General features: G+C 47.6%; 1 long non-coding RNA gene across 1 annotated transcript in view; it reads right to left on the bottom strand.

Moving 5' to 3' along the window:
• LOC124083361 (uncharacterized) overlaps positions 1 to 23,660 on the bottom strand; it is an 87,264-nt gene that overhangs the window by 27,395 nt on the left and 36,209 nt on the right. The window contains exon 3 of the long non-coding RNA XR_009225471.1: positions 15,905 to 16,007. This is a non-coding gene — a long non-coding RNA (uncharacterized LOC124083361). The remainder of the gene's footprint in view (positions 1 to 15,904; positions 16,008 to 23,660) is intronic.

The following is a 23,660-nucleotide window of genomic DNA, read 5'->3' as shown; positions in this document are numbered from 1 at the left end:
GATAGGACAGAGTAGGATGATGCATGATTTTTTAACACTGGGCAAAGGGGCAACTTAAAACTCATGAAATGCTTATTTCTGGAATTTTTCATGAATACTTTCAGACCATGTTTGATGGCAGATAACTGAAAGTACATGAAGCAAAATTGTATATAAGAGGAGCTGCTGTGTAAATCAAAGTGTAGGAGAGATGAGGCCAGAACACTGGAACTTTGTACTGGAAAAGAAATGGAATCTTGTTCTGCAGGAGCCTGGGAGGTCTTTTAAAAAGATTTCAGGCAGATTAGTAATGTGATTAAATTGGCCAATGTGGCAGAGTAGAGATGAGGAGGGGAAAGGCTAGCAGCAGAGATGGATCAGGCTGGCTCCGCAGTGAAGCGGCAGGGCCTGGAGGAGGAGAGCCAGGGGTGGAGCCAACACTCAGAAATGACCTAAAGACAGAAATGACCTAAGAAGGCAGAGAATGAGGGAGAGAGCTGGGCTCAGGGCGTCTGAGCTTCTGGCTGGAGCAACTGGGTTAATAGTGGTACCATTCACACAGAATAGCGAAAAATGCAGGCGGGTAATAGGGCATAAGCTGAAATGAGCATACCCTGGCGAAGAATCCACATGAGTCTTTAAGAAAGAGTTTCTGTCCTCAGAGGCTGCAAAGAGCCTTAGGAAGGTCCTCAGTCCCAGGTGACACTGGCAGGAAGATCATTTCCTGCCTCAGTGGCTCTCCCTGCCCCTCCCTTTGCCTTCCTGTGGATGGAACATTCCCTCCATCCTGCCTCTGAGCTGAGCGTCCTTCTCCACTGATCTGGGCTCCCTCCCTGGCATTATGGCCACACTGTTGCCCCAGAACCAAGGCACCAAGGAGATCCCACAGCTGCCACCGACTCAAACTCCACATTGTTAAAGACTCAAAAGAGAGAAAGCCTTTCAGTTGTTTTTATAGTTTTTAAAACTTTCTTAGCTTGATATTTGATAATAAAGTTCAGGAACATCAAGAACTAAATAAAAATAAAACCACAAGCAGTGGCTTCTCCCTGTGAGAGCCTTGTGCTTGTCCTCGCCTTGCTAATTCAGCTGTCAGTATCAGAACCCAGCTTTCCAGGTGAGTGCGTGGGCCCCGGCTGGGGAGGCAGGTGGAGAGGTGGGAGGGGACGGCTCTCCACCTTCTCTGGGGGAATCCTGGGGAAGTACAAGTACAAGGAGACTGGGGGATGGGTGTGGGCAGCTTCCCCACAGGGTGACCAGGCAGCCTCAGCCCTCACAACAACTGGACACAAGGCACTCTCCTGAGTCATAGGAGGTGCCCAATGAGAGACTGTCTCCTCAGCTGGTCCATCACTACAGGATCACAATTGTAACATTTAGCTAGAACCTCATGAAGGGACCAGATTGAAGACACATGCAGCCTAGGTCCCCCAGTCCTCTCTCATTGCCATCAAGGCTCTGAAAATGCTCTCCAGAACTCACCCGGGATCCTGCAGTGGAGAGCAGGACAGGCCCCAGGAAGGAGGCTGCTGTCACAGTGTGTGGGAGGATGCTACCAAAACCCTGCTGGGAGGGCCTCAGTGGCAGGAGGGCGGAAAAGTGAGCAGAGATGGGCAGGGATCTGAGGACTCAGGAAACGGGGGAAAGGAGTGACCAGAACCTCACTCTATGAACTGAGAAGTACAGGTCTCCAGACAGAGCAGCTCCTGTGCCTGGATGGAATCAGAACAGCTTTCACAGACGAGCAGCTCTGTCTCCAGCACCCCAGGGCTTTCCTCTGGCACCGAGGTCATTGGCCTCAGAGATGAGCAGCCATCTCCATCCTCCGACTCAGGATCACAAAGCCAAACTCCAGAGAGCTCAGGCAGACCGTGGAGTGAGTGAACCCAACAGGGGGAAGCAAAAAATCCCTCACCTGAATCTCACTGTTGATAGGAACCTGGACGCAGCGAAGAATTCCCTGTCACCAGGGAGCCTGCAGTGGGAGAGGATGAGGATGAGGCCAGAGGCAAGAAGGCCAGGTGGGAGGGGTGGTGACTCAGAGGGTTCGTGCCTGGCCTACATGGGGCCACCCCTTACACCATGTCCACGCAAGAGCCTGGGTGTCCAGAGGCTGCCACAGCTGATTATCAGGGTTCACTATCTAATTTTTACATGATGTTTACCAATTTTTGTTTTGAATTTTTAAATCATACAAATAAAACACTTGGGTAGGTTGCATTCACCTTGCAAGAAATTAATTTAAAAACCTCTAACTTGGTCTAACCTTCCTTATAGTTAGGCAACAGGCCTATAAAGAAATGACCTGTCCTCTGTTATACTGTGAATTGGGGCAAGACCACACGTGGAGCCCAGCTGTCCCCAAACCACGGCTCCCTGCCTCTCTGGTCATTCCAGGCTTCCTCTGGGTGCCTCAGCCTCTCTCCTCACCCTCAGCATCTGTTTTTGCCTCTTGTGCTGCCCCCTGGCTGTCAATGGCAACACTGCAACTCCCCATCAGGAGCCCTCTAAACCACACAGGGTTCACCTGCACACAAACACACACAAAAACTTACCCAGTCCTTCAGGGTAAGTCCAATATATTCACATCCTAATCCTCAGAACCTGAGGATGCTATCTGATTTTGGAAAAGGGTCTTTGCAGATATAATTAAGTTAATGTTGAATGAGATCATTCTGGGTTATCCCAGTTGGTCCTGGATTCAATGACTAGTGGCCTTATGAGAGGGAGGCAGAGGAAAACATAGAAGAGGAAACAGTGTGATCCTGGGCACAGACCGAAGTGATGTGGGCATAAGTCAAGGAATGCCAGCAGCTGTGGGAGTTCAAAGAGGCAAAGAACCGGATTCCCCGGCAAGCCTCCAGAGGACGCACAGCCCTGCCAGCCAACACTTTGATTCCAGACTCTGGCCTCTAGAACTGTGCAAGGACCAGCTGTGCTCTTTGAAGCCACCTAGTTTGTGGTACTTTGTTACAGGAGCCATAGGAAACTCTAACAGGACACTTCCTTCTGCTAAATGCTGGGAGTGTCCTGTCACATGGACGATAACAACAACTACCACTTGTTGGGCACTTCATCCATACCAGGGACATATGTTGGCTCCAACCCTCTTGACACCTTTTAGAACAGGGGTTATCTTCTCTCCCTGCCCTTTCCACCACCTGTTATGTTACACAAACTGGGGAACTGACACATTGAAAAGCCACACAGCTCCTAAGCACTGGAGCCAAGATTCCAACCCACACTCACTACGTTGCCTATGCAAAGTCCCTGGAGGAAGCTTATGTAATACATGGTAACCTCCCGCAGCTCCAAAGCGTGGCACTTGTGGTTGGGGTTTCCCTATCCTAACAGAGTCATTTTGGCGAACAATGGTCAGGTTTCTAAGACTTATTGTTTTAAGTCAAATTATGTCAATAAGTATTAAGAGGAAAAAGTTGAGCCGGGTGCACAGTGCTGTGCCCTGGGCACACAGCTCAGGCAGAGCTGGGTAAATGCACACCCAGATGCTGGAATTGCTGGACCATACCCTGAGGTGAACCACCTCGAGGACAAGCCCTGAAGGATCCTGCACTGATAACTTCATCCCTTCAGACCTCTGGTCACGGCTGCCACAAAGTCACGACTTCCCTCTAGCACAGCAGAGGCAAACCACAGACTAGCCCAAAGCAGAACAGGCTTAATGAGGGTGAAGGGAGTTTCCTGGAGACACTTGAGTTTTAACTAGAAATACTTTAGGGAGTAGATTCTGATCCAGAAAAATGAAACCTAAGCATGGATTTTAAATATTAAGCTTTTCTTAGATAATTAAGTTAATCTCTCTTGAGTCTCAGTTTGCAAATCTATAAGACCTTAAGGGTAGACATGCTGTGTACATATGTGGAACAGTGTCTGGCACATATATGGTTCTCAATAAAAAATGATTGTTAAATTATTATTGTTGTTACTGCTGGTAATTGTCCTTGGCTTGCTCTTTGCCTTATCATACACATTTTTGATTCAAATATTCTGTAAAGAGGATATCATAAAAACCATCCCATCACCAGCTTAATTTCTCTTTTTCATAGTTATATAAAGAATTGCAATTCCACAGCAGAAATAAGCACCCTTTCAAATTATCCTTTAAAATAACTTGTTGCAAGCAAACATCAATTCACTCCACGTATAATATTCTTTCAATTGACTTGGAGATATGAAGGCAGACTTGTTAGAGGAAGAAAATCTATAAAGTTCTGCACTCATCCATCCACCAAATATTTATGGAGGGACATCTCCAGAATCAATGCAAAGTGCTATAATTACCCTAGGAGCTACGGAGGAAATGTCATGGGATTATAAACAGAAAAGTTAGTTAATTAAAAAATTAAGAGTGGATTCACAAGAGGGAGAATTCCCTTTCCATAAGATGTGGAGTGGAGGGGGCATGGATGAATGGAGCCGAGGAAAGCCCTGCCTGAGGGGAGCCTCTGAGAGGAGAGAGCCTTCGGGATGAAGCTTAGGGCGAGGCCACATTTCCATGTGGGAAGCAAGGGCTTGTAGTAAAAAATGATGGAGACAAAGGTGTAGGGACCCGTGGGAAGCCGCAAACGAATCCCTTGTGATGGGCAAAGCATATATAAAAGTGAGCATTTGCTTTAACTTCGGAAAAGTGGGTAGTAGAGGCCGCAAATAAACGTGAGAACCCTATGGGTTAGATGAAGGAGTCCCTGGCCTCCTTAGTGGAGAAATGCTACCGACTCAAGTGGGCACTTTGAATTTAAAGTGTGTGGCCTTTGCTGGTACGAACAGAGGCAGAGAGACCAGTTAGGTGGCTGTTTCAATGATCCAGGTGAGAAGAGAATGAATGCAGAAGTGGGGCATGGGAAGGGGAGGAGCTGAGGATGGAGTGGGGGATGAGAAGGGCAGGAAGGGGAGGGGCTGAGGATGGAGTGGGGGATGGGAAGGGGAGGGGCTGAGGTTGGAGTGGGGGATGGGAAGGGGAGGGGCTGAGGATGGAATGGGGGTTGGAAGGGGAAGGGCTGAGGATGGAGTAGGGGTGAGAAGGTGAGGGGCTGAGGATGGAGTGGGAGTGGGAAGGGGAGGGGCTGAGGATGGAGTGGGAGTGGGAAGGGGAGGGGCTGAGGATGGAGTGGGGGATGGGAAGGGGAGGGGCTGAGGATGGAGTGGGGGATGGGAAGGGGAGGGGCTGAGGATGGAGTGGGGGATGGGAAGGGGAGGGGCTGAGGATGGAGTGGGGGATGGGAAGGGGCTGAGGATGGAGTGGGGGATGGGAAGGGGAGGGGCTGAGGATGGAGTGGGGGATGGGAAGGGGTGGGGCTGAGGATGGAGTGGGGGAAGGGGAGGGGCTGAGGATGGAGTGGGGGTGGGAAGGGGAGGGGCTGAGGATGGAGTGGGGGTGGGAAGGGGAGGGGCTGAGGATGGAGTGGGGGATGGGAAGGGGAGGGGCTGAGGATGGAGTGGGGGAGGGGAAGGGGAGGGGCTGAGGATGGAGTGGGGGATGGGAAGGGGAGGGGCTGAGGATGGAGTGGGGGATGGGAAGGGGAGGGGCTGAGGATGGAATGGGGGTGGGAAGGGGAGGGGCTGAGGATGGAATAGGGGTGAGAAGGGGAGGGGCTGAGGATGGAGTGGGGTTGGGGAGGGGAGGGGCTGAGGATGGAGTGGGTCATGGGAAGGGGAGGGACTGAGGATGGAATGGGGGTGGGAAGGGTAGGGGCTGAGGATGGAGTAGGGGTGAGAAGGGGAGGGGCTGAGGATGGAGTAGGGGATGGGATGGGGAGGGGAGGGGCTGAGGATGGAGTGGGAGTGGGAAGGGGAGGGGCTGAGGATGGAGTGGGGGAAGGGGAGGGGCTGAGGATGGAATGGGGGTGGGAAGGGGAGGGGCTGAGGATGGAGTAGGGGTGAGAAGGGGAGGGGCTGAGGATGGAGTAGGGGTGAGAAGGGGAGGGGCTGAGGATGGAGTAGGGGTGGGAAGGGGAAGGGCTGAGGATGGAGTGGGGGATGGGGAGGGGAGGGGCTGTGGATGGAGTAGGGGTGGGAAGGGGAGGGGCTGAGGATGGAGTGGGGGATGGGGAGGGGAGGGGCTGAGGATGGAGTGGGGGTGGGAAGGGGAGGGGCTGAGGATGGAGCAAAGCCAAGAGAGGATCAAGGCTGGGGGCAAGGTCTAACAGGCCAGGGCAGAGGGAAGGCAAGGATGACGCTGAAGCTGTAAATCCCAATGCCTGGTAACTCTTCTGTGGTAGCCTAAATAAGGAACATGGAACAAAGGGTAGAGTTTTCTGGAAGAAAAGGTAGATTTATTTTAGGATGCCTGGAAATGTTCATTATGCCAAATGGAAACAGAAAGAAGAAAGCTTGGTCCTGGAAACTGAGAAGCATGGATTTCTACATACAGTAAGAGGGAAGCGCCTTGAGAAAGCTTGAGATTGCTAAACAAGAACAGAAAGAGAAAAGAAGGAGGTGTGGACAGACTCTGAAGGACAACATCTAATTCCATGGAGTTAGGAGTAAAATAACATGCAGAGAAAGAACAATTGGAAAGGTAAGAAGGAAATAAAATTGGTCCAAGTCTTTTCCTCTGTATTCATCAGGGTTCTCCAAAAAAACGGAACCAATAGAAGACAGATGAGGAGAGAACGGATACAGACGATCTGGATACAGATGTATGGGAAGGGGCTTCTCAGGGGATTCGGCTCATCGGCTCTTGTGATGGTGGAGGTTGAGAAGTCCCACAATATGTCATTTGAAATCTGGAGAAACAGGGAGTCTGGTATTGGCTCAGCCCAAGACCTAAGGCCTGAGAACCTGAGGGGCCTCGAGTGCAAGTCCTGGAATCCAAAGGCTGGAGATCCTGCAGTTCTGATGTCCAGATGCAGGAGAAAAGGACCCAGCACCAGAGGAGTAAGGAAGACACACCTTTACTCCTCTTTATTATTCTATTCAGTCTCTTAACCAAGTGGTTTGTGGACCCTTACACTGGGCAAGAGTGGACTTTCCTTACTCACTCTCCTGATTCAAATGCCAGTCTCTTCCAGAAACACCCTCATAGACATACCAAAAAATAACATGGGTATTTACAGCTATGGGGGTATTCCTTAGCCCAGTCAAGTTGACACCTAAAATTAATCATGAGCATCTCTAAAGCCTTTGAAAATGAGAAGGTAGAGTTACTTTAAAGGTCAGAAGCCTAGAGAAAGCTGTGTCTTTGCCATTACTGTTCCCTGTCTGAGATGCTTGGACCCACGTTTTATTACAGGGATCCTCACTCTCCATTTCTGTCACCCCCTAGTCATGTGGTCAGGCATGGGGCATTCTCCAGACACTTGATAATGGGCACCAGGGCTAGTGCTAAGGCACAGCGAGGGGACTGGCTCTGGTGAGTGTGGATGACTTTTCTCTTCTCAGAGAGGCAAGAAGGAAAGTCCTCTAGGCTCAGCACCTAGCCTGCACAGGCTCTCCAAAGGAAACATTTGAGACCTAAAATAAATAAATAAACCTCTAAAATGTGAAAAGGGGAAAATTACTGAAAAAAATAAATGTTTAAATATCTACAAAAGTTATACCGAATAGTCAACTATAATTCAAGTCAAGTCTTCTATAATCAAGTATAAATTTGATTTAATGTGGGAAGTGGGTACATAAAATATGTACATAATATATAAGTGTGTTTGATATAGTTTGAGGCGATGCATCCAACAGTACGCATGCCCAGATCCTGCAAAGAAATATAATCATCCTGAGACAAGACCATCCAAGAAATTTTGAAGGAGAGAAAAGGGGAAAAAAACCAATGTATATTTTACTGACCCTCTGAGCTGGCCACTCTGTTTCATATAGTCACTTAAATAGAGGCATATGATTAAGGTAAAGACTGAGAAATTAATCCCATAGAAATGTTGTCTTCCTCAAACCTTATTTTTACTTAATTAATCCTTGTTTCATTGGTAGTAATGACTGACAGGTGGGTCTATCAATCCTGCCCTTGACCATGAGGAACAGCATCCTCAGTCATCTCCAATCCTAGCATTCCAGCGCTCTCAACCACACCCTCAGAAGGAAGTATTTAATTCTTATAAAAGCTTGAGGGTATAAACAAACAAGCTCTTGACATTTGGGGAGAAATAATTATGATATTTTCAGAAACAAGATATGACTTGCCAGACCATTAAGGGCTTGTAGATGACAACTTCCAGCCTATAGCAGATCTATATGGTTCTTCTTGTTTTCTTTACAAAATGCATTAACAGAGTAATGGGGATGTGGCTGCCAAAAAGATGCTACCCCTGGATGAGGCCCTGAGGGAATTTTACAGAGAGCAAGAGGCAATCTGATCAAGACAAGCAATGTCTTTATCCTTAAAAAAAAAAAAAATCATTGGAGTTTTTAAATTAATTTCAGACTTAAAAATTATTAAAAATGGAACTATATGCACAAAATATAATCCTATATATGAAAATGACAACCCAGAATCCTATTTCAGACCCAATTTTCAGTACATGGAAGTTGTTTGTGAGCATCGGAATCACGTTAGGCTATTCTTGTTAAAATTACACAGTCTGGGGAGAAAATTAACTTTCTGAAGTATCACGTAGGTGAAAACATTACAGGCCTTTTTGAAGTTAACGTTCAATTTCCTAAAATATAGAGCTAGGTTTTCCTAATAATGTGTAAATAAAATAGGCATCATCTGTATTAAATATATGTAAATTTAAACCATATATTTTAATATAATTATGGTATGATGATTTTATATTACGTATCTGACATTCTATCATTTTCTTTACATGTGCATCTTTCTCTCTGCTTGTGTAAATGAAAAAGCTCACTGATGTTTTATCAATGGCAGAGGCAACCGCCTTCCCTGGCAATCAACCACCTTCACATTATTTTCAAATTTTCATCATGAAATTGCATTTATGAAACCAGGAAAGCCACAGGGGTGGGTGGGTGACTATTTCCAGAAACCCAGTGAAGAGACAAAGATTAACTCAGAACCCGGAGTTCATTTCAAGGAACAAATACAGGCCAGGATTAATTTTCTGAATAATCAAGCAGAATCTCAACCTCATGTGCCATTTTTGATATAAAGACGTGGCTTGGAGTCTCTCCCTTCCCTGAAACAGCACCAAAAAATCAGCAGTGCCTGTCAGCCTTCTCAAAGCACCTTGGAGCTGGCAGAGGGACAGCAATCGTGCAGAATGACAGGGACAGCAGCAGACTGCCGGCCAGTAACTGGCCCATCTGCATTTAATGGCCCTCTCTGCTGACTTCCATTCTGTAGAACTTCTATTAATGATCAACAGGCTCTGGATAAAGTACTGACTGAGCTTTTAAAACTTTTTAAACTACTTAGAGCCACTTACACATCTGGGGGAAATTCCATTTGCAGAATCCAAGTTATTACATTAGTTGGGTGAATATGCATTTTAAGAATTACAGGTAAAACCTGGTCATTTAAACAGCTGACCAGGCTTGAGAATGCTGGGACTCTAGGTACAAAAGAAAGTTCTTAATTGGGGCGTTGATTTGCGTGATTGAAGGAATTCCCATGGTTCTCTGCTCCCACCTGACCATAAAACTCTCCAGACCTTGGGGGAGGGTCACGTCAATCAGCACAACATACATCCTGCTCCCTCAGGCCAGGGGCACTGCCAGGCTATCTGGTGACCAGTGCTCTATCAGGTCGAGTGTTTTCCTTTGGTGTTTACTTGGGGGAAAGGTAGAGTTAGAGCATCACTTTCCAGACTTTTGATGCACTCATTCAGCTGACAGAAAGGATGTGGTGGGAAGCCAAAGTGTGGATGGGGCAGGAGTTCAGAGAAGAGGTTTCTAAACCTGTGGCTAACCAGCCATATACTACTAATGAATCATGTCCTCTCTCCAGTCCAGAACATCCCCTGTTAGAACCAAGGTGAGGACCTGGGGAAGGGGTCTTGGTCATTTAGGCTAGACCACATCCTCACTACCCACTTCATAACATCACCTCACTAGCCCAAGGGACAGTCACATAATTACCTCTATATCCCATGTCATTTGTGCCTGGGACCTTCCCCTTTGAGTGGCAATAAATTTTAAAATTGGGAGTATCAAGTGCAAACAAACAACAGAAGCTCCCCAAGGCTGCTGGGCTGGGGAACTCAGGCAGAGAAGAGCTTTTATGTACCTTACGTTTGTAACGTTCAACAAATGGAAGACCCCCCAAGGAATTCCAAGGAAGAGTAGGAGTCTCTGCAGAAGAAGATGGATGTGGCCCTGGGATCCCAATTTGCTGCAATTTCAAACATTGTTTCAGCCCTCAGGACAGAGAAAGTGATCCATTGCAACTGTCAAAAAAAAAAAAAAAAAAAAAACAACTAACCTCCATTTTCTTCTTTCTTAGCAGAGCAGAGGTTAGGGAACAGATTACTCATTTCAAATTGGGCTGATGAAGAAAATAATGTGAAATTTTAAATAAGTAAACTCACCATGACCATGAAGGAAGAGGACCACCATAGAGATGCTGACACCCCCAGTGTCTGCACGCTGCTGTGAAGTCGTTGTAATATCACATGTATGTACAATATGCATAGAGATTTTAGAGAGGTTAAGTCAGTGGACAGAGGGCTAAGTAAACAAATGGATGTGCACCTTAGAGATTATGGTGATTGGTCACAATTGTGTATATCCAAGCAAGACTGCAGCCTTCATACCTGACACATTATGACCAGGGGATAGTAAAGCACAGAGGTTTTGAAAAGGGAAACTCAGAAAGATTGAGCCAATTACCATGTTACTCAATTCTTAAGCTTCAATTTCTTTATCTCTTTAAAGTGGGAATTCATGTTAGGGTCCACCCCTTGGATTATAAGGATTACAATGCATGGGAAGCACTTAGCTGCAGATAACTTCAGTTAGAGCTCAGTTATGTGGTCACCTCTTATCTAAGGTTTCTCTTTCCATGGCCCTAGTGACCTATGATCAACTGAGGTCTGAAAACACTAAGTGGAAAGTTCCAGAAATAAAAAAGTATATTTTAAATTCCACACTGTTCTGAGTAGCATGATGAAATCTCACAACATCCCACTCCATCCCCAGCCAGGACATGAATCATCCCTTTGTCCAACATGTCCACACAGTATAGGCTACCTGCCCGATACTCATTTGTAGCCATCATGCTTATTAGATTGGCTGTTATGACTATCACAGTGCTTATGTTCAAGTAATCCTTATTTTACTTAATAATGGCCCCAAGAATACTGATACAAAGGGACAAGGACATAAAATCATGGAAGTATAGATCAACTCTGGTACTACATGGCAGTGCTGAGCATATAGGAAAAAAATGAGTACTGTACACATAAGGTTTGGTACTATCCACAGTTTCATACCTCCAACAGGGTCTTGGAGTGTGTCCCCCACAGAGAGGGAGGGACTGCTGTACATGTTGTTTTGGTTAGTGCTGCCATTCTGTTCTCATGTAAACACACATCAAGGAATCAAGTCAAGCTACAGGCAGTGCAATTGATTTAGGCAAATACCTGTACTCTAACCTGGAGTCATGGACACATGAGTGGAAACCAGACGTTGGTACATGTCACTTGGCAATTGGTACTAGCCTTAGTAGATGAGTTCTGAGCTCTATTGTATTTAATCACAGTCATTTAGTGTACTTGTACAGTCTGCAATACATTTTGGCAAAGGACCACTCATTTTGGCCTCTTACATTGCTGAATGGTCTCATGAAAGCATGGTGTTTGTTAGTCCTGGGCCCTGGGTGAGTCCCTTTTTTCTACTTACAGTGCTTAATGATTGTATGGAATAATGGGCTTTGTTGTAGCAGGTTCATGCATGCACATCGTCTCTACTTCAGTCATACCCACCACCCCTATTTACCCTCCCCTTTCCCCTGACCCCCTTTCTTTTCCCTAATAGTCTTTCTTCTACTTTGATGGTATCTTTTTTGGTGTGTGAGGTGCTGGGGATCAAACTCAGGTTTCGTGTACATAGGTAGATGCTCTGCTGCTGAGCTAGCTACGTCTCTAGCTGGGTGAGACTCTTCCTAGGTAGGACGGTGCCCAGGCAGAAGCTGTTCTCCAGCATCTCCTACATGCACTCCAGCAGTCCCTAAGGAGAATAGGATGGGCGCCTCAACACAGCCTTCTTGGTCTCCCAGAAGTGCAATTCAAAGGGCACCCCAACAGCACACATGCAATCCAGGAAAGAGAAGCAGGGTGTCCCTCACCTGTGCTGCCTCTGGTGAGATGGCAGCAGTGGGGGCTCCTTTCAGGGACAGTGTTATGACACCCACATATTGATCAGCCAGCCCTGAGAGCAGAGTGGAAGGGGAGACTGCAAAACTCATTTCACAAGAAGGCGGCTTGCAAATTATAAGTACATTTAGATTATTATTATTATTTGTGTCAGAGATCAGAATTCCTTAAAGTAAAATGAGCAGTTAATGGGCTACTTTGTGGTTTATCCTTGTACCATCATTAAATGTGAGAGTGGGTATGCGTGTTCCCCTAAGTACACTGGGAGGCAAGATGGTTTCGGTTGCTTTTGTATTTATTGTTGTTATTGTTGTTTCATTAGCAGCTGATGAATTATTCCTAACGAATTATCAAAGGCACTAATGATGTCTGGGATCCTCTTTTCTCCTCAGTAGCTCAAGTGTAGAAGACTTCACGATTTCAGGTAAGCCTCTGGAGGTTTTAATCATTTCTTCTAGCCTGACTTGACCTTTGTCACCTCTACAGAAGGCAGGAGGCTGAGGCTGGGTGTGAGCGGAGGGGAGGGGACGTTTGATGGCAGTGGGAACAGCCCTTTCTGCTCCTCCAACACTAGGAGAAGAAGCTCCAGGAAATCAATCCACACCACACCTCCTGCTCCTTTGTCCTTTTAGATGCAACTGCTTAAATTAGCTTTAAGTTCCCTGAGGGTAGGAAAAAGGTCTATTTTCAAACTGCGTGCAGGATCTAGCACCTCGTTTAATCAATGTTAAATAGTAACAGTGCATTTTAATTGGCCTACTTTCAGAGCATCAGATTAAATTATTCTGCTAATTAATTGGTTGATCTCATATTTCACTTTTATTGTCAGGTTATTATTTTTCCCTTTAGGGCTCAAGACACCACTGACAGTTCAAATACTTCTTCATTAATTATCAGGTCTTAGATTTTGCATAATTTTATTATAATTATTTTGATACCATATTTATTGAGCACCAGCCTGTATTAGGAGCAGTTAAGAACAGAGAATTAGTTGGAACTGCTCTCACTAATCTCCCCGTCAGGTCACCGCTCAAAATCCAATGGACTTGGCTTGGAAGAGCAGGGCCTTCAATTAGGTTTAATTGGTCAGACATTAAACTAGTTTCATGTAAGCGATCAATAAACATTTTACAGCATTGGACGAAGTTTCTTTTTCACCAGCCAAACGTTCCCTGTTAATTGACTCATCCCCTCTTCCCTAGATAGCTATGATATTTAACTAAACCAGTCAGACATTTTAAGAGAAAACCAGGCAAACTTGTAGGTTTCAAGAGAAAAGAAAGCAAGAGAGAGAAGGTCAGCCCATGTCAAAGGTTAAAGGAACAAAGAGCATTTAGCCTGGAAAACAGAAGATGTAGTGGGACCTAAGAGCTCCATACAACACTGAAATAGCGTCCATAAGTAGGAAGTGGGTTTGTCTCATGTAACAAAGTCCGAGAGGTGGATAGTAAAGGGAGAGAAAAATGTGCACAATATGAGAAAACCTAAACAAATTCTTAAAATAACATATACATTGGGGACCCTAGTAATGCAGATATTACTAAGGGAGTTTGAGAGGTTGCCTTTGCTAAAAGTAACTCTACTGAGATGCCCCATGGATAACTGAAAGCAGGACAAAGTTTGGCCTCTCTGCCTTCGTTTTGTCACTGTCTCCTTGAACTTCGTGACCTGCTCAGTTCTGTATACAGACATATTAATCCTTAAGGAGTGGTCATGTAAGAATTAGTAAATGCAGGTTTATTGCCCCCAATTTACCTAATCTATCTTGACCCCCTTCATGGCTAAGTTAAGATTTGCAGGAATATTTAGGGCACCTTGTCTCAGACCCCTGGAGGGGCAGCTGGAAGTCTCCAGTCATTGCCCAACACCTTTCTGGAACAGAGGCTACCTGCAGGCCCGTCACCCCCCTGATGAGGGCCCCATCCAACAGGAACACTCATGTCCTAGGAACCAATTGTCCCTTCCCGTGATCACAGGACTGATAGACCCTGCATCCTGTGAAACAAACGAAGATCGCCCTCTCAGGAGACAAGCACTTCCCCAGAGCCACCTCACAGATCCAGAACTGGGTAATGATCCTCCAGACCACAGTCTGACCCCGCGTACCTCTCACGGCTGACCTGAGTTTTCTTTAGTGAAACCCACAGCACGTGTTGGCACCCTGCAGACAGGGCTGAGAGTCTTGATCTCGCGTTGGCTTCTGATGGGGCCACAAGCAATTAAAGTTGCTTTCCTGCTCTTCACCATTACCTCTCTGTTTGGTTTTGGGGGAAAGTGGCTAGGCCTGCTTTGTTGGAACCCTGAGAGACAGGCTTTTGGCCTAGGGCACTGGTAATAGTATGAAATGCAGAGTTTTAGAAATTCAACAACAATTATGATCATCTACTTTGTAAGTCACTTTTATAAGTAAAAATTAACAAATCAGACAAAGTAATGGCTGGGAAGGAATTTAATTTTAGAAGAATTTTTTTTTCTCTTATTTTTCTCCTCTTTTGTTAGTGCTAGGAATTGAACCCAGGGTGTTGCACCCAGCTCCTAGAGGTTAGTTTTCTCTATGTGTTTAGGTGTTGAGGGCCACAGCCGAGTCGGGATGACGCATGGCATTTTTGCCAGAAGTAGTGGTTGAGAGGTGATGCCAGCAAGCCATTAAGATGATGACTTTTGAGTTCTTGGGAGTTCCCGTTGAGTTCCGGTTGAGCTCTCACGGGATTCCTGAAGAGTTCTCATTGGTTGGGGAAGTGCCGGAGGAGGGATTTTCCGGTTGGTGGTTCCCAGAGGAGCCGCGTGGCGTTCGGGAGAGTTCCCGGGGAGCATGTGTGGAGTGTGCTTGTGGAGTTCAGAAATAAAGTTTGTTCCTGCTTCAGTGGCTCGTGATTTGTGCCCAGCCAGACTGCGGCATTTTGGTGCATGGTAGTTGGGGCTATAATAGAAGTAAGCAACCAAACAATTCCATTCCGCACAGCGGAGGAGGTGAGGTCAAGGAGTGGGTGGCTAAGCGTGTTGGGGATTTAGTGGGGAGGGTGAGAGTTAAAGTTTTAATCTAAGTGCAGAGGAGTCTTTGGAGGGCGTTAAGCAGCGAAGACATCATCTGATTTGCATTTTTAAAAGATCACTCTGTCAGCTGGGTGGAGAATGGATTATGGAGGAGGAAAAGAATGGAAGTAGAGAGACCAGCTCGGAGACACTAGTGTGAGGCAGGTGAGCTGTGGGGGTGAATAGATCTGGAGAATGTTCTGGAAGTCGAATTGCTGCTAGATAAGAAGCGAGAAATTGAAGCAGGCATTCTTAACCAATGATGGCTTCTAAAGGCTCCTTTTACCCTAAGGTTGTGATATGTATGGAAAATTTGGGTGCAATGACTCTGTGTCCTCCATCTAGTTTCTGCTACTATCAGAAGCACTTATGTGAACACCAATAGTGATTATGGGACCGAGAGAGAGCACAGCGTCTAGGAAGGTAGAGGTGTTCTAGTGTTTTCTTCATCCCTGTACCCCTGGTGCCCAGTATAGTAGCTAGCAAATAATCAGAACCCAATAAGGGTTTGGTGAACAAATGAATAAGAAACACTAAAACTGTAGCCTTTTAAACCTACAGTTGATATTCAAACTAATTTGTCCCCAATAAAGCCACTTGCTCCCGTTGTAATGTAAGAGTCGTACTTGGCGACTTAAGTCACTTACCTATGTAGGCGTCAAAGCTCAGAAGCTGAAAGAGGCCAGAATGCTGTGTTTCTCAGACTCACAAGTCTTGGAATCGTCTTCTCTGGCTCAGCTATGCCAAGTCCTCCAAGGGAAGAAAAATTACAAACAAAATAAGAACAAATCCCAAGCGAATGTGCTAACCAAAACTATTTGAATAGCCTGTGCTCCTATGGAACGTGAGGGACGGTTCTGCCAGATTGCACTGTGAAGGCCAGGCCTGGCTCTCTGCAAAGCCCGCAGGAAGGGTCAGTGGACCCATAACACCTAAGTCCACTGCGGGTGAGGAGAATATACCCAAAGTGGCCTTAATCTACCCTGAGGAGGTGTTCAGCGTGGCTGGCGAAGTCCTTGTTCTTGTGATTCTCAAGGGGCGAGGCCTGTCGTGCCAAGGTCTCTACTGACCTGACTTTGCATCTTTATAGAAAAATTGCTTCCTGGTTTTAGCAGCTTTTTTTTTTCAACGTGTAACTGCTCCACAGGCTCCAAAGACCCAACGGTGCCTTTCTGGAGGCTTCTGTGCTGGCTCTTACCTCTCCTCCTGTCACTCCCTGGGGGGTTTCCTTTGTTTCCCCTCCTCCTAGAGTTTATCCACCACTCTGAACCACGAGACAGAGGGGGGGACAATGACAACGGAACAGTAAACTTTGCTGACAACAAACACAAGTTGTTGCCAAGGCAACCGAGCAAGAGCGTCCCTGCATCCAGCCGCCACAGTGTGAAGTGAGTTTCAGAGGAGGAGATGGCTTAAGGGGTAAGGAGACCCTTTGGGGAAAAGCTGCCTTAATGAAGGAGCCAGCAAGTTGCCATTCCTGGCAATGTCTCTCTCTCCCTTTCTCAACAAAGAGAGGAGCTCTCAAAAGCCCCAGAAGACAGGCAGCCTGGGCTAACTCGGTGGGATCTAACAGGGTTCTGTTCAATTAGTCCCTCTACAGGCAGATCAGAACCACTGTGCTTCTGGGTAGCAGCAGAGGTGAGACGTTTGGGCGAGGAGACACGAAGAAAGGGGACAGGGCACAAAGCACTTCTGAACCACTGTGCACCCTCTAAATAGCAGTGATTGCCTTTATTTATCTAGCGCCTCTGTCCAGGAAGCTGCACGCACAGCACAGACACTACCTCCCCAGGCTTCCCAGCACCCCTGCGAGCGGAGGATCAAGGACGGGGATTATTTTACAGATGGGAGAACTGGCACTTGGAGGCAGTGTGTGTGCCAAGGCCCCTTCAGAAGGCAGCAGCACAGCCAGGAACAGGATGCAGGTAAAAATAACAACAATACATTTTTCTTTTTTTAATTGCTTCTTAGCATCTTCCCTGCTGGATTGAGATCTGTTTCACAAAACTACTTGAAAGAGTCAGAGTCTTTGATTCTCCCCAGCAAAAGTGAACTTTTACATTTGGAAGGCGGTTGTTGAAGCCCCCGGCCCTGCGGCCCGAAGGCATCAAAGGTGGGCCTCGGACTCCATTTATCAACCTGAGGAGCACCAGACGAACCCCGCAGATGCTCTGCAATTCACTCTCTGGTTTCACGGAAGTACTTTCAGGAGATTCATTTTGGTACCTCCCAACCATGGGGAGGCTCCATCTGGGCACCTTAATCAATCAAACAAATGTTTATTGATTTCCTACCATGCTCAGATCTAGTGCCACAAATGAACAGCCAACGTTGCCCGTGGTCCTCACCTGATCAAACTGCTGTGCACTTAGCACAGCGCCTTTTACAGAGGCCGCGTGACGAGCACGAGGTGCCCAGGAAGGATTGAAGAGAAGATGAACAGGAAGTCACCTGGCTGGTGGCAAAAGAGGGCACGTTAGGGTTCTGAGGAAAGGAGGCTGTTGTGGCCTGAGGTCAGGCAACCATGACCAAGAAGGGAGTCCTTCAAGGGTCAGGGATCTATGATTGGAATGAGATGGTGCCAGCACCAGACAGAGTCGACTCTGGACACCCTGGGTGCTTCGGCTCTCCTAGAGTGAGCTTCAGAGACAGGACAGGGCATGCTGAGTTGTAAATGTGTGTTTGCCTTCGGGTTGCCGTTCCCTCCCAAGACCCCGTCCCTCCTGGTAGAACCACGCTGCTCTCAAGGCTGCACCCCCAGCACCTCACCCTAAATCTGGCGCAGAACAAGTGATCATGACAGTATAGTCATGACTGGACAATAACAGTATAATGGTAAAGTCCAACGCTACGGTCCATACACCAAGGACAAAGAGTCGGCGATAAGTGGGTGGACCCTTGATGTTCCCATGTAGCTGAGAACTGAGTCCTGGCTCTGCCACTTACTCCCCTTGTGGCCTGAGGACAAGGCTCCAAATCTCCTTTTCTTCATTTATAAAATACGAAAGAAATAATCTTATTTACCTCAGTGGTTTTGTTCAGGATCAAGTTAAATAATGCATGGAAAACGCTCTGCAGAGTGTGGCTCAGGGGACGAGTCAGGCCTGGTTGCCATGGATGGTGTAATTCAGCCTGTCGTTATCCACACCTCCACCACGTGCCTTCTCATCAAGAGCCGGTGTAAATCACAGGCCAAGTGTGGCCACTAAGACAGCAGCCTAAGGTAGCAGAGGACGCTTTCTCCCAAGGTCCAGTGGTTGGAGGTGGAGCCTCGCATCAGGCTGGCCTAGGGTCCTTCCGCTGAAGGGCTTCCGGAAGATCCCGTTGGGGGACTGGTCTGGTGAAGCTGCCTTTGCCCCCAAGCTCAGTCCTCTTTCCTCAGTGTCACCACATCAAAGTGGAATCGAAAACATTCCTCTAGTTGTTTGTCCCCTCCTCACTGGAGGCCAGCTGCCACCTCCCTCCCTGGTGGCTGTGGCAGCACTTGGCCAGCCTCCCTGTCAGCTGCCCCGCTGTCCAGTCTGGATTCCACAGGCACATGGTCTTCTCCAAGCGCCGTGCAAGCAGGGCACGGGCCTTTCCAGTCACCTGAAGAAGCTTCTTTTCCTAAGAGCCCCTTCATGGAGATGGGGCCTGTCGATGCCTCTGCCGCTGCAGAGCCCTGGCTGGTGGGTGGGCTGTGTGGGAGTCACCGCTCTGCCTGCCAGCTCCTTGCAGAGCAGAAAGCCCTGGCGAGGTCTCAGAGTTAAATTAGTGGGCCGGTGGTGAACTCCGCCAAGCGAGACCTCTCCACCTCTCCGCTGTTACACACAAGCTCATAAACCTCGGCCTGAGCCTTAGCCCACAAACTGCGTGGAATATGTTCCGTGACCCCTGATATAGGCAGCACCTCCAACGGTGGGCAGTCATTCACGATGTTCATCGCTCTTCTCCCTTCTTGTCCACTGGCAGCGATCTTCTCACTCACCACCCCTCTGCAGAATCCCCTTACCTACCATTTCTGACCACAAGCCCCTACCCAAGCACCCACACACCCTCACTTCTCTACACCTAGTACAACAACTTGCTACCACAGAACCACCCTCTCCAATCTTCTTCAAAAACCATGTCTGAAAGCTGAGGGTGTAGCTCAGTGATAGACCGACAGCCTGGCACATAGAAAGCCCTGAATTCCTTCCTCAGCCCTACAAAACCAACAACAAAGAAATCCTCTTGCTTAGGATGGTGCCCAGGGTCCTATTCAGCATGAGCCCTACCTGATGCCCTCATGTGTCCTCTTTTTCTTTTGGTACTGGGGATTGAACTCAGGGGCACTCAACCACTGAGCCACATCCACAGCCCTATTTTGTATTTTATTTAGAGACAGAGTCTTACTGAGTTGCTTAGCACCTTACCCATTACTGAGGCTGGCTTTGAACTTGAGATCCTCCTGTATCAGCCTTCTGAGCCGCTGGGATTACAGGCATGTGCCACCGTGCCCAGCTCACTGTGTCCTCTTTAATGTGGTATATTTACAGATGGGCTTCTCTTTAGCAGTAAGCAACAGGTATTGTGCATCTATTAGTCAGTTTTCCATCACTATAACAAAACAGCTGAGAAAATAAACTTATAAAAAAGTGGTTATTTTGACTCATAACTTTAGAGATTCTAGTCCATGATCACAAGCAGACTCATTGCTTTTAGGCCTCTGGTGGGGGTACCAGATGGCAATAGCAGGGAGCAAGTGGTAGAGATATGGCCAAGGAGCCAGAGAGACAGAGGAAGGGGTCTGGTGTCCCACAGTCCACTTCAAGGTCATGCCACCAATGACCTAAGTACCTTCCACAGTGTCCCTCTTCATGAATATTCTGTCACCTCCCAATAGTGCCACCCTGAGGACCAAGCCTTGATCACCTGGGCCTCTAGGGGATATTCAACCTCCAAACCACAGTAGCACCTGCTACAGACCAATACCTAGGGCCATGGCAGCTGCATGGTGTCGGAGCTTTAGGCCATGCCTTCTGGAACCTGGCAATGTGGCTGACGATCAAAGAAATACACATAAAACAGCAACGTGGCTTACAGGGCCCTCCTGCCTCAGCTATCTCTCTCCCTTCCACGAGATCTACTTGCGCAGTCTGAGTGAGCTGTCCGTGGTTGGTTTTTATTCTTGTGCCCCTTTTGGGCTGTGATGTTTGTGAAGGTTTCTCCAAGTGCGTCACTTACGCTCAGAGATATTTCTCTTCATAATTCTTTATGAATGCCCTGGCTCCCCACCAGAACACGGGCTGGAGGGTGTGGTAATTAGGTCCTTTCTATCACTCACAGGTGGCTACCTGCAGTGGCTTTTAGGAAGTGGCAGTGATGGAGACTGGCTGAACAAGGTCACCTGGCCTGGCTGCCACTGTCACACGTACACATGCACATGCAGAGAAGTGGCTTTGGTGAGCTCGTTGAGAATCTTTCAGAGGAGTGTTTATAAATCCTCATCAACTTCCCTGTCATCGAGGACCCCACACCTTAACATGGCACTAGTGAGAAGTGAATGTGTGTGAAGCAGGTGCCCAAGAGTCACAAAAATGGCCAGATCACACGTTATTTCCCCGGGGCCTTCTTCATGAGCCGCTCCCCCACTCCCTTCTAAACAGCTCCAGAATTTGCCATTTCTTCTATGCTTTTAGCACGTAACATATGATCTCTCTGTTGTTAATTAAGTGATGCATTCATTAAAATATTTGTTGAGCATTTCTCTCTCCTGTGTGCACTAGAACTGGGCACTAGGCTCTTTTCTCCAATAGCTTACTGTGTAATGAAGAAAACAGAATAACAGTGAAATGCAAAATCCAAAGGCCAAGTTCAGAAAGGGCTTCAGTGAGATCCAGTAGAGGTTAAGCTAACCCAGGAAAGGCAGATTCCCACTAGGAAATGACCTTGAAACAACCTGAGGATGAGCTGCTCTTTAGGGAGACCAAGGAGGAAGGCAGAGAGGGCTCTGTGGAGAAGAGGAGCCTCAAGATTACTACTATATGCATATTTTTTTGTGTGTGTCAACCACATTGTAAAGTCCCAGAGGCAAAGACTAAAACACACACGTGTGGCTTCCTTGGCCCCCAACGCCAAGATCTGCGTATAAAGGATGCTCAAACCCTGCTGGCTGTGGCTAGAGAGAATTCCACGTGGACGCTTCAGTTGTCAGCCTCTGAAGACCATGGTGGCCCTCCAGTGGGAAGGGTCACTTCCGCCCAGCTGCCACTGGTAAGATGTGCTACTGTGCACGTGACAAGGAATGTCATCACCCTGACTGTCCTCGAGTGCTCAAGAGTTAGACCTGTCCACCCTGAGCCACACTCCTCTGTACCATGGACTTGCTGAGATGGGAGGCAGTGAGGGTCAGGCAGCAGCCAGGTCAGGAAGTGAAGGGAACCACAGATGGTGCCTCTCACCGGCCTCTGTGGCCAGGTTCAGGCCTGGCAGTTTGAGATACCCACCTGGCAGTGGTCTCTCTGCCCCAACTGGAAGCCCTGTCCACGAAGGCCTCCACTACAGACAGCTTCTCCTTGTTCTCACGAGGAAGGAAAAAGGTGAGATGTGGCATCCACATCCGCCTGGGCTCTCCTGTGGTCCTCCCCAGAAAGAGCAGAGAAGCTGCTCAGTGAGGAGCAGACAGACGTGATCACAGAGTCTGGTCTCTGTTCCCTCCACTCAGCCTACCTGGCTCCTTTCCAAGGTCAAGGCCAAAAGCACTGCCGGGGAGGAATCTGTTCTATTCCTGCCCTACCCAGGGCAGACTGCGGCAAATAGCAAAGGCTCAGCCAGGCAAAACTACTCTCTGAAGGGTGGGATCTGGGCTCTTGGGAGATTCTGCCCATCCGTCTCTCCAGTCTCCTGGGGCAACATTCTTTTCAAAATCCTCTTCCACCAAGCCCGGAAATCTGTTGAGGGAAATGCAAATGACATACAGAGGGGCCACTGGGAGTAAGAAGCCCCTCCTGTCCCTCTGGGTGATGGTTACCTCCATGTGGTTGGTGAACCCAGGCTGCTAGTCACCGTAGGACATAGTAAACAGTGAGGTGAAACTTACCACAGCAAAGGAAAAACGAGATCAAAGGGAATTTCATAAACAGATCTAAGATATAGACAGGAAAGTCAAGTAAAAGGCCAGAAAGCTTTAAAATGAGCCACAGATGGCTAAGAACAATTAGAAAAAATTAAAATTTGGGCTTAAAGTTTCAAATGGTTAAGGGTCCAAAAATAAGGTAGACGAGAAAGAGAAGACAGAAGGAAATAACTGGTTAGAATACCAAGAGAAGCTCATAGCTCTGGAGGGAAGGGATTAAAACATGGAAGTCGAAAGATATAAGATTATAATGAAGCTCAAATCCAAAGACAGACTTAGAGCAGTGGAGAGTGGGGGTGCTAATGAACAGAAAGAACCAGGGTGTGTGAAGATCTGAGAGGAGAGGACCTGGGGGAAGGGTCCCGAAGCCTCCAGCTTCAGAGCTTGGTGCAAAGGCAGCCAGGTATGGCAACCATTTCTATCTGTGCCTTTTAGAGTGTTTCTGGAAAGTTCTACTCCAGGATCAGGCTCCTTTTTCATTCTGTTGATGGGTGTAAGGTCAGGCCCCAGTGACCAAAAGGAGGCAAATTCAAAGGCGGCTGAACAAGGCTTTATTGAGCTTCGCTCCTGAGCGAGACCCTCCAGACCAACGGAGCGGAGTTGCCTGTGGGCTCAGCCAGATTGGAATTTTTATTGCGCTTAGGGAAGGAAGGGAGGGTTTAAGACAGGAAAGGGAGGTTTTGAGAGTCCCTTGTCCTACAGGGACAAGGTTGGGGGAGCTTGCTGAGCTCCAGGATTGGTCAGAAGACCCCACTGATTGACAGGTGGTTCTGTTGGCACCGGATTGGTGGATCTTTCGAATGAGGATTGCCTGGTGCTTTGTTCCCTTAGCCACCTCAAACCAACCTAACAACGGGGAAGGAAGAGGAGGAATAGATCTTCCAGAGCTGGCCAATGTTAACCAACCTAATCAGCTCCATGACCCCAGGAGCTCCGACAATGTCACTTCTTCCCAGTCTCAGCTCTAGGACACCCTACGGTGCTGGGACAACACTGGCTGACTGCACTGGGCCAGCAGAGAGCTGACTGCCTGCTGCCATTGCCTAGACACTCTGGCTCTCACCATCACCTCTGATATAAAAAACTATCAGTAGCTATGTTGGACCCAGCACATCAGAAATGGGCCAAGCCAAAAAAATGTCGCTGGGCAGAACTATCCGGAGCTGTTTCTCTCCCTTATTCTCCCCAGTGTTGACCTCTGGAACTGATCTGGCTCCCTGTGTCCCCTCTCAGAGCAACCGTGCCACCAACAGTTGCCTTTTGGACCGTTGACTGAACTGATTCTCTGTCACCGCCTTGGTGACTTC

Source organism: Marmota monax, unplaced genomic scaffold (genome assembly GCF_021218885.2).
Source record: "Marmota monax isolate L192 unplaced genomic scaffold, Marmota_monax_Labrador192_F-V1.1 WCK01_AAM20220418_F8-fsc00055, whole genome shotgun sequence".
NCBI classification, from domain to species: domain Eukaryota; kingdom Metazoa; phylum Chordata; class Mammalia; order Rodentia; family Sciuridae; genus Marmota; species Marmota monax.
Note: the sequence above shows the minus strand (reverse complement) of the source record. Positions and strands in the feature narration are given on the sequence as shown.